The sequence below is a fragment of the Octopus bimaculoides genome, chromosome 19 (assembly GCF_001194135.2).
Source record: "Octopus bimaculoides isolate UCB-OBI-ISO-001 chromosome 19, ASM119413v2, whole genome shotgun sequence".
Classification (NCBI taxonomy): Eukaryota; Metazoa; Mollusca; class Cephalopoda; order Octopoda; family Octopodidae; genus Octopus; species Octopus bimaculoides.
In genome coordinates, this window is record NC_068999.1 from 53,672,829 (window position 1) to 53,683,733 (window position 10,905).

General features: G+C 36.3%; 1 protein-coding gene across 8 annotated transcripts in view; it reads left to right on the top strand.

Moving 5' to 3' along the window:
* LOC106875423 (monocarboxylate transporter 13) overlaps positions 1-10,905 on the top strand; it is a 133,053-nt gene that overhangs the window by 21,195 nt on the left and 100,953 nt on the right. For 2 of the 8 annotated variants that reach the window (XM_014923565.2, XM_014923566.2), the window contains exon 1: positions 8,201-8,642. The exons of 2 other annotated variants lie outside the window; for them this stretch is intronic. The gene's annotated coding sequence lies outside the window, so the exon portion shown is untranslated. Of the gene's footprint in view, positions 1-8,200; positions 8,643-10,905 lie in introns of those variants that run through there. 4 more of the 8 variants (XM_052974868.1, XM_052974869.1, XM_014923559.2 and 1 more) reach the window with 2 other exon arrangements.

A 10,905-nucleotide genomic window follows, 5' to 3' on the forward strand; every position in this document is an offset into this window, starting at 1 on the left:
ATATATATATATATATATATATATATACATATATATACATGCACACACAAAGATATATATATATATAATTACATATTTAATGAATACGAGTGTGACTTAGGTCCTCAAGCCATCTTACAAAGCAATGATTTTCAAAATGAACTGACCCAGACTGTGGTGACCTGTCTAACCCATACCAGCATACAAAGGAGATTTAAAATAATGATGACAATGATGATGGTGAAGTAATATATGCGTGTAAATGCATGTATGTATCAACACATTCACACATACATACACATATGTATGTGTACAAGCATACACATACTTGTACGGGCGCGTGCGCACACACATGCTCACATACACACCACATAAAACACATTCTGTCAGTTATCTAACTGTGTCAGCTACTGTAATATCAAATGTGTGTCACTAACCTCTGCTTTATTCTGACTTGTGAAATATTCAAATTTACTACATTCATATATTTTACATGTTATGCTCTGTTTATTTTGTTTGGTATTGAAATTTTTAAAGTTTTCAAGGTTTCAATCATTGCCACAAAATTTACTCTGAAATTTACCGCAAAGACGTGTCTTTGTCTATGGATATATGTATACAATTGCGTGCGCATGTGTGTGTGAGAGTGAGTGTGTACATCTGTATGTGTGAATATATGTTTGTGCTTATATTTATGTACATGGCTGTAAAAGTATTACAGATTCATAGATTTATAAATATATATGCTTACATATTTACACATGCACTAAGATATGTTTACACCCCTACATATGCATACATGTGTATATGTTAATGTGTATATGTAATGTGTGTGTGTGCACGCGCGCATGCGTATGTGTGTGTGTGTGTGTGTTAGGAAACCTGTTTATGTTAATTTTATGAATACATATACTGGTGGTGTGCATATTTGTTTGTCCTGTTGCAATCCCAGTGTGTGTATTACACACACATACACACACACATGCATGTATATATGTCTGTATATGTAGTATATGTTTACCATTTCTCTCCAATACTTTTAGCCTCATCTGGAATGCAGAGAATTTTGAGCATAATTTTTAAATATTTATTATTTACTTTTTTAAAATTCTTCTTGCTTTCTCATCAAAATTGACATTTTAAAAGATAATAATAATGAAGCCGAACTTCAGCCCAAGGACATCCATTTTACAACAGAGTGGAGCTGCAGTCAAGTTAAATCACTATTAAAAACTAGTATTACTAGCTATGTGTGTCCGAGTATGTTGGGGGCAGTACTAATATGAAATATATTGGAAAACAGCCTGCATTAAATAGTTGAGAATATACATAGAGTAAAACAAGACAGCAAGCTGGTAGAATCATTGCATATTGGGCGAAATGCTTTGTGGTGCTCTATCTGTTTTACATTCTGAGTTCAAATGCTGCTAAGGTTAACTTTGCCTTTCATCCTTTCTGGTCCGATAAAATAAGTACCAGTTGAGCATTGGGGTTGATTTATCTCTTTACCCCTTCCCTGAAAATGCTAGTCTTGTACCAAAATGTGAGCCCAATATACACAGTAAAAGGGGTGAAATCTACACTAACAGTAAAGACACATTAATATATACATACCAAAAAATAGTAATAACAACAATACCAGTTTTGAGGGGAGGGATTTAGTCGAAGCATTGACACTAGTACATTATCAGTACTTTTATCAGTTCCTGAGGGATGAAAGGCAAAGTTGACCTTGGTAGGATTTGAACCCAAAACATGGAAATTTAAGAGAAAATTCTTGATAGGATGCAGCCATAGAAAACATGCTAAATCTGACACTGTCAAATCGTCCAACCCATGCCAGCATGGAAAAACAGACATGAATTGATAATGGTAATGATGATGAACCAGATACAATTGTAATTTTACTGTTTGTCTTTGCTAGCAATAATCATGAAAGTGGAGAGATTGTAACCTGTTTTCTTGTCATGGTTGCACTACAATGTTTTGATTCAGGGGTTCTCAACCAGGGTCCATATAAGATTTTTGGGGGCCCATAGAAATACATTTAGGGTCCATGGAAAAAATTTTGCTTTAGATGTATTTATTGCAAGACACAGCTAGGTTTCTTTCTCTAATGTCTTACACAGTTCAACCTAAACAAATTCATGTATGATGAATAAAATAAGAATTTTGAAAGTATTTATAAAACTAGTTTTTAAAAATCAAATGGTTATGGAGGTCCACCAAAATAAAATAGTATTCAATGCACTCCATAGATAAAAAATGGTTGAGAACTACTGCTTTAAACTAAATGTTTTAAACTTTATTATAATTCTATCCTTTTATATTCTGAGTTCAAATCCTCCTTCAGTCTATGTTTTTCCCTTTCATTCCATCGAGAGTCAATTAAAAAGTATCGATCATGTATTGCATATATTGGGGCCTGTTCAGTTGATTAATTTTCTCTTTTACAAATATCTGACTTTGTATCAAAGTGAACCACACACACACACACACACACACACACACACACACACACATGGTCTTGTTTTAAAACAAAATCCTGAGTTGAATAGAAATTTCCAATTAATTCTAGTTTTGTCCAAATATACTGTTTGGTTGGAACTCTCCCTCACTCCACTCCAACCATGACCTACCCTCCCAACTTGGCCCTCTTTGGTGCCAACTTGTTTATTGCTTTCTTCAGTTCTAAATATATTTTGGCAAAACCAACAATCAATATTGTACAACCTCTGATGTTGGCTTACAGGTTGTACTGGCAAGATGGTTCCTGCAGACTTGTTGTGTCCACAACAGCAGCAGCAGTAGTAGTGTTTGTTATTGTAACTGTTGACTAAACTCAACCATTTCTATTTAAATAGAACTATAATACAGAAACAGACATAATAAAGGGAACTTAGCTGGTGTGTAACAGTTTCAAATCCTTGTTACATTTTTAGAAACCCCAAAATTTCCTCATAGATGGATGGAACAATCAGTGATTTGAAACCAGACTGGAGGTTATCATACGTAACCTCCAGTTTTAAAGTTCATGTCATCACCATCATCATTATTTTAACATCCACTTTTCCATACTGACATGAGTCAGAGGCAATTTGCTGAGATGGATGTTCTATGGCTGGATGCTCTTTCTGTTACCAACCCTCAAATGTTTCCAAAGAAGGAGATATTTCCCCATGACCAGACATACTTTCATGGAAGATTGGAAATGAAGTATGCCGCTTGCATGATGATGACACTTGCTTACAACTATCCTGCCATACCAAGGCAGGGAGACAGTAACATGCACATACACACCTATATACATGTGCACATGCCACACACACAACAGGATTCTTTCAGTTTCCATCTACCAATTCCACTCACAAGGCTTTGGTCAACTTGAGGCCATGGTTGAAAACACTTACCCAAGTTGTCATCTAGTGGGATTGAACTCAAGACTATATCATTAGGAAGCAACCTTCTCAACCACACATCCTTGTCTGTACCTGTTTATGGCAACAGATGTTTGTCAGGTCTTAAAATTAAAATTTTCCTCCACAACAATTTTTAAGCAGGAAGTGGTTTTCAATTTTCAATTTTCAATTGGCATTATGATACTTAAGGCAATGGCATTGGATAGAATAAAAGTGCTGGACATAGTTGTGTCCCTTTACAGTATGTGTTTAAATCTCACCAGTGTCCACTTTGCCTTTTATCCTTCCACATTCAATGAAATAAAAAATACCAGTCAAGTACAGGTGCGTGTGTGTGTGTGCACACATCTTTGAGTTTGTGGCTGTTCTCCACCATTGCTTGGTAACTGGTGTTGGTGTGTTTATGTCCCCTGTAACTTAGCTGTTCAACAAAAGATACTGGTAGAATAAGAACCAGGCTTGATAAAATCTTCAAAATAAGTACTGGGGTCAATTTGTTTGACTAAAATTCTTCGGGACAATACCCCAGCTTGGCTACGGTCTAATGACTGAAACAAGTAAAAGAATTAAAGAATATATTTCAAGATTTAAAATATTTTCAAAGGTAATTAACACCAAATCTTAACCTAGCATGTATCTTGAAATGAAGGTCATGGGTTTTTTTTTCTTTCTTTTTCGGTTTTATCAAAGCTTCTAAGACTTCTTAAAGTTTAACACTACATTTTTTTTTAAAGTTTAATAAGGAAATTATTTATTTCATGTTCAAATATCAAATTTCGTTGATGGTGCTGATAAGAAGGATGTAGAAGAAGAGGCGAGAAAAGATGATGAAAATAAGGTTAAGGATAAAGGTGATGACAATTATAATGACAACAATGGTGATGATAACGATGATGCATCGTGCATGAGTATCGCTCTGTTTTAAGGTTTAACATTTTCTAAAATGTTCTTAAAGGTTAAAGACAGCTGTTTTATGGTTTAACACACAGCAGTTTTTAAGAAGGAACTTTATTGATGTAGATTTTATAGTTGCAATTATGTAGTCATTTTAGTTAGATAATTTTTTTAAAATTATTAAAGTACATACACACACACATGCACATGCAAATATAAGTGTTTATGTGCATATGTGTTTGTATATGTATATATATATGTGTATGTGTATATATATATATATATATTATATAAAAGAGTTCCAACTCTGTCTGTTTTTTATGTTTTATTTATATTCTTATAAAATTAATGTGGGATATAGAATATGGGATATATAATATAAATAGTAAAATGAAATGAAGTATTGAATGTCTTCTTGAATAAATGAAGTATTGAGCATTAAATATATATAAAAGGACTAGTATACTTTCCTGCTTAATAGCAGTCATCAAGGTCCCATTTTCTATTTTTCTATTTGCTAAACTCCACTTGCGAAGACCTGTTGAGGCAAGCGAAATCGAAATAGTAATGACTGGTAGGAATGAAAAGTATATTGGACTTCATATATCCGTACCCCAGCCATCACTTTGATCGTGCTGTTCCCTCACTCGATAATGACATCATAAGAATGGCAATCTTTCAGGATTATTAGAGTATTGAAAAAAATGCCTGATCGCCTTTGTTTCAGGTGTTGGGGGTCAATGGAATCAACTAATCTCCTTCCTCTCAGAATTTCTGGTTTTATGCCTAAATCAGAAGGCAAAGGTGGTGAACTCAGAGAATCGGCATTAAAGCATTGCTTCTTTCTGGTTCTTTACTTTCTGGGTTCAATTGCTGCAAGGGTCAACTTTTGCTTTCATCCTTTCAAGGTCCATAAAATATAGTACCAGTCATGGACTGTGGTTCATGATAGTGACTCATCCCCTCCCCTCAAAGTTGCTGGTTTTGTACCCAAATCAGAAACCATTATTGTTTGTGTTGTTTAGGTGGCAGGCTGGTAGAATCGTTTAGTGAGTTGGACAAAATGCTTAGCAGAATTTCTTCCATGTCTTTATGGTCTGGGTTCAAACTCTGCTGAGGTCAGCTTTGCTTTTTATCCTTTCAGGGTTGATAAAATAAGTATCATTTAAACACTGGAGTCAATGTAATCAACTTACCCGCTCCCCATAATATTCGTTGGTCTTGCACCGAAATTTGAAACTGTTGTCATTGATTTTGTTTGTCTTTCATCCTTTCGGGGTCAATACAATGAGAACCAGTGGAGCAGTGGGGTGAAGCAATCACCGTATTCACTCCCACCAAAATTTGCTGGTCTTGTGTCAAACATTGAAACCATAATTGTTGTTGTTTAGCTGCACATTTGACCCTGAATGCTCAGACCTAGGACCGAAGCCCTTCCAATGATGACTGCTCCATTTTTTATATTTCCCCCCCTTCCAGTCTATGTGAGGTATCTGTTCTGCAGATGACCTGTTGTGTTATTTCCTACTGAGGTAATGCAGAATTAATTGTGCTGCAGTGTAGATGACCTCCTGACATCTGACCTGATGATAGTCAATACTAAATCGACTCAGTTGCTTTATTTCAACAGTGATCATATTGGTCATAGTGTTGTTGTTGTTCTTGTTGCTGTTTAGCCTTAGATCAAACCTAATCAAGTTGAACCTATGATCAAAGACGTTCCGCCCATGACCATCTTGTCATTTTTACGTTGCTTAATGTATTATTTCTGTTTTTAAAACAGCTGGGTACAGTTTGACAGGTCATGACGAGGATTCTGTTGTCTTGTGATAGGGGTGATGGTTGTGGTGGTGGTGGTGGTGGTGGTGATGATAGGGGTGGTAGTAGTTAGGAGTATTGTGTGTTGTAATGGTAGTTTTAATGACGACAGTGGTTGTGGTGGCGGCAGCAGTGGTGGTGGTAGTAGTGGTGCACCATGAGCGTAGTGAAGAAGATGTGTTCATTTAGAAAGTCAAAGCAGGTCACCACTTTAGCAAGGCATGATGGCAAGTCAATAATGCAGTGCTGTTATTGTTACAATGTAAGAAAACAATGACGATGATGATGATGATGATGGTGATGGTGGTGATGTAACTCTGTTAGGTGCCAAAATAACCATAACTGCAACCACTACTACCACCATTAATCACTACCATCACCATCGTCACTAGTCATCATCATCATTCTTACATTCACCACCACTGCTGCTGCTGTCACCACCACCACCACCACCACCACCACTCTCACTACAACCAACACCATAATCACTACCACCATTATCAACACTGCCATCACCATCCTCGGAACCATTACCCAACACTTACTACCACCTCCGCAATCATCATAATTGCTACCATCATTACCTACACCACCACTACCACCACCACTACCACCACTGTCACCAACATCATTAACATTGCCATCACCACTATCACTGTAACTAGCATCATCATCACCACCACCATCACTATCATTACCAACAATCGTCACGGTTGTCACAAATGTACACACCACCATACCTACTACCATCCCCTGAAGGGAGCTTTGATGTAGCCGCCCGACATGCTAGAAACAGCAGTCAAATCCCCTCCACCCTCGAAACACACCTTATAGAAAGTAGGATACATTATATAATGTGGTCATAGACATGCTGTGCTAGAGGAAAAGATAGAATGGTTGAGGCTGAAACAAATGCCTTTGAACGTAGGACTGTCTATTTAATCAGGTCTGAGCTGGGAATAAACAACCTATATCAGTAGAGCTAATATTTGTAATGGTTGTCATTCAGAATTTTAGCTCACAGACACATATATAGATTGAAGAGTATTTCTTAACCCCTATTTTTTTTTTCTATATATCTTTCTCTTTCCACCTTTACCAGTTTACCCCAGATGACAAGTAAAAACTATTTATTGCATAACATTAACAACCTTATATTAATTTTACCATTAGCATCCTTAAAAATCGAGATTAAAGAAAATAAAATCCAGAAAAAAATGAGGATAATGTTGATGAATTTTTCAGCTTAAAACAATTTTTCCCATCGGAATTCCCCTAATTTCCTTCTGGTTAAGAATTGCAAGAATGGTCTGTTCGAAGATTGTCACACCAGTGTTACACTCTTCACTGAGGTATCTCAACTAAAGATAGGCTATTTTAACACATTATTGTACTAGCTCTCTCCCTCACTTTTTCTCTCTCTCTCTTTCTCTCTTTCTTATGCACAAATACACAAATGCACACAAGCATCAACATTACTCCCAGCATGACCAACAGAACACCACCAACACCACCACAACCAAAGTCAATACCAATATCACCACCGGTACTATCAATACTGCAACCACTACCAACAACACCTCCACCATCACCACTACCTCCTCTGCTATCACCCCCACCACCACTGACTTCACCACCACCACCACCAATATTATAACTGCTGTTTCTACTGTTGGTGTTACTCATACCAAAAAGCCAACAGTAACCACTACCGTCACAGTCGCCGTTGTCAGTCTTGACCATCACCACCACTACCATCACCCCTACAATCACAACAAACACCACCTACACCACCGCCAATGCCATTTTGCCATCACTATTATAAACCATTTACTCACATGTGAGTTTGAACACTATATATGTGTGTGCATACACACACATATATTTAGAGAGAGAGATAATATCTATATAATCAATATATAGAATAGATTGATAGATACATAGAGAGAGAGAGAGGGGGTAGAAGAGAGATATCTATATAATCTATATATATATATATAGAGAGAGAGAGAGAGAGGGGGGGACAGAGACAAGCAGGCAGACAGGCAGAGACTTGGGACGAGAAAGATGCGGTGCAAGTGGGAAGAGATAAACTGATTGACAGAGAAACTGATAGAAAGAGTGGGAGGTTGTGAGAGACAAAGAGAAACTAAGAGAGACGAAGGGAGAGAAAGAGTGAAAGAAAGAGATTGAGTGAGAGAGTAAGTGTGAGTTTCATTCAGTGGCTGAGACAGCCATTTGTATGATTCGGCTCGCTTATGTAACACGGCGAGCTGAATTCAAACGAAAATTTCTCTATCAGCGTCACCTAAGAAGAAACAAACGAATTAGATACCCACTGACCGAAAGTGACATCACTATTTTACTGAGAATTAAGGAGTATTACTGGCAGAGAAGTGGACAAACTGAGAAGACGAAAGAGAAAGAGACAGTTGTTGCTCGTTTAGTTACGTCGTCGGACAAGAGCAGACGACACAACACAGCACACACGCACGCACGCGCACGCGCGGACACACTCACAATGATTGTCAGGTAAGCACCTTGTATTTACACGCTTTAAACATATTGGAGATGTATAAACATATAGTGGGGACACGCACACACACACACACACATACATACATATATATATACACACACACACATACAGAAATATATACGCATGCAGGTTATTTTTATATGCTGGCCACTGATAAAATTCATCAATTTTAATGATTTTATCCTTTAGTCATGTTTATATATATATAAATATATATATGTGTGTGTGTGTATATATATATGTATATATATATATATATGTATATATATATATATGTATGTATGTGTATATATATATATATATATATATATATATATATATATATATCCATCCACACATATATGCATATATATGTATAGATATATATATATCCACACATATATATGCATATATAAATATACCCACACACCTATACATACACAGACACACGCACATATGTAATGTATGTATGTATGTATGTGTGTGTGTGTGTGTGTGTATGTATGTACACAGTCACATATACGAGACAGAATAGCGTGTGGTGTCAGGTAGAACAGTTTGGTTTTGGGCCTTCGATTTGGTGAATTGCTTCTCAGCCGCTTTATAGACTAATCGAAAATAGAAAAATATTATTTATTACCTTTTAGATAAGTTGTTCTCGTCTTTCATTTACGCATCTGTGAATATACACACATCAGATTTATACATTCTCACGGGGAAGCCTGTGCGTCAGGCCTAAGGGGGACGAACGGGACCCGCAGTCTTATAATTATATAAACGTTATAACTTTGCAAAAATTTTATAATATAATGTTTAGATCTGTTCTGTCAGTTTGAATAATTTTGTTTCATACTTCCTTATTTACTGACACCTTAATTAAATGTTAATGATTTACATCATGTAACAACGTATGTTGTAATATGTATGGTATATTGCGTGGCACACCTACACGTGTGCTCCCCACCGACTTTGTTTCTTCATAACCTCCAGAAAAATCGGTATTTTTTAATGAAATTGTCTACAGATACGCTTTACATGGTGTGGATTCCGATTATATCGGAATTTGTTGTGGAAAAAAAAAATCCGTGGTTGGAGAGAGGAGTTTCGGGAAATTCACACGAGTCGACTTTGTTTCCTCATAACTTTCAGAAAAATTGAGATTTCTAAACGAAATTTTCTCTAAATATCCTTCAGAGTGTGTAGATTACGATTATATCGGAATTTAATAATGATAAAAGAAAAAATTTGGTGGGCTCGCACACATACTTATAGCTCCAAAGTGAACCTTGAAATTTCGTAAAAAATTGTGATATGTGTCAGTATGTGTGCGTACTGATAATTTTTCTTTTCACATCAAATTTCAATATAATTGTAATTTACACAGTGAAAGGTAAATGTAAAAATTCCATTTAAAAATATCAATTTTTTTCTGAAAGTTATGAGAACACAAAGCCAATTAGTGTGAAATTTCTGACACCCCCACCACCACTACCAGCACATACACACACACGGAATTTTTTTTCCCTACAAATTCCAATATGATCAGAAACTACACCATCTGAAGAGTATTTGTCGAAAATTTCATGGAAAATAATCCATCTTTATGTAACTTATGAGGAAACAAAGTCAGGGGGAACAATGTCTATTGTGTAATGGCATATGATGTGAAATTATTATTAAAGTGGTGCATGGACCAAATTATGATGAGCAATGTCTCATAAGACCAGCTGTGGAAGAAGATTGTCCGTATCTACGTGGTGGCACGAAATGTTTCCAACAGCAGCCAAATCTCACTCAAATCACATCATAGCGTCTTGAAAGAGGAAGGGACGCATTAGATAATGTAACACCTCTTACAGGCTACTCATTAAAAAAAAAAACTGGATGGTCACGGCTGGAATGACGTTGATCATAGGTCTGCTCTGACAGGACTGATCTAGGGCTAATCAACAACATTATTGAAGGCGTGTATATGTGAGACACACACGTCCACCCACCTCTCTCTACACACACAAACATTCATATCTATTATGTGTGTGTATGTCTTGTAAGTGTATGTATGTGTGTGTGTATATATATATATATATATATATATACATATGCATACATTATATGTAATGCATGTGTGTATACATACCCACACATACGCTTTTGTGCAACACGTTTCTTCTTCCTAATTTATTTATTTTATTTTTCATTTCTTTTTCTTCTTTCTCCATTTAACCATTCATTTGTTCCTTTCTTTCGTTCTCTCCTTCCGCATTCTTCCCCCCCCCC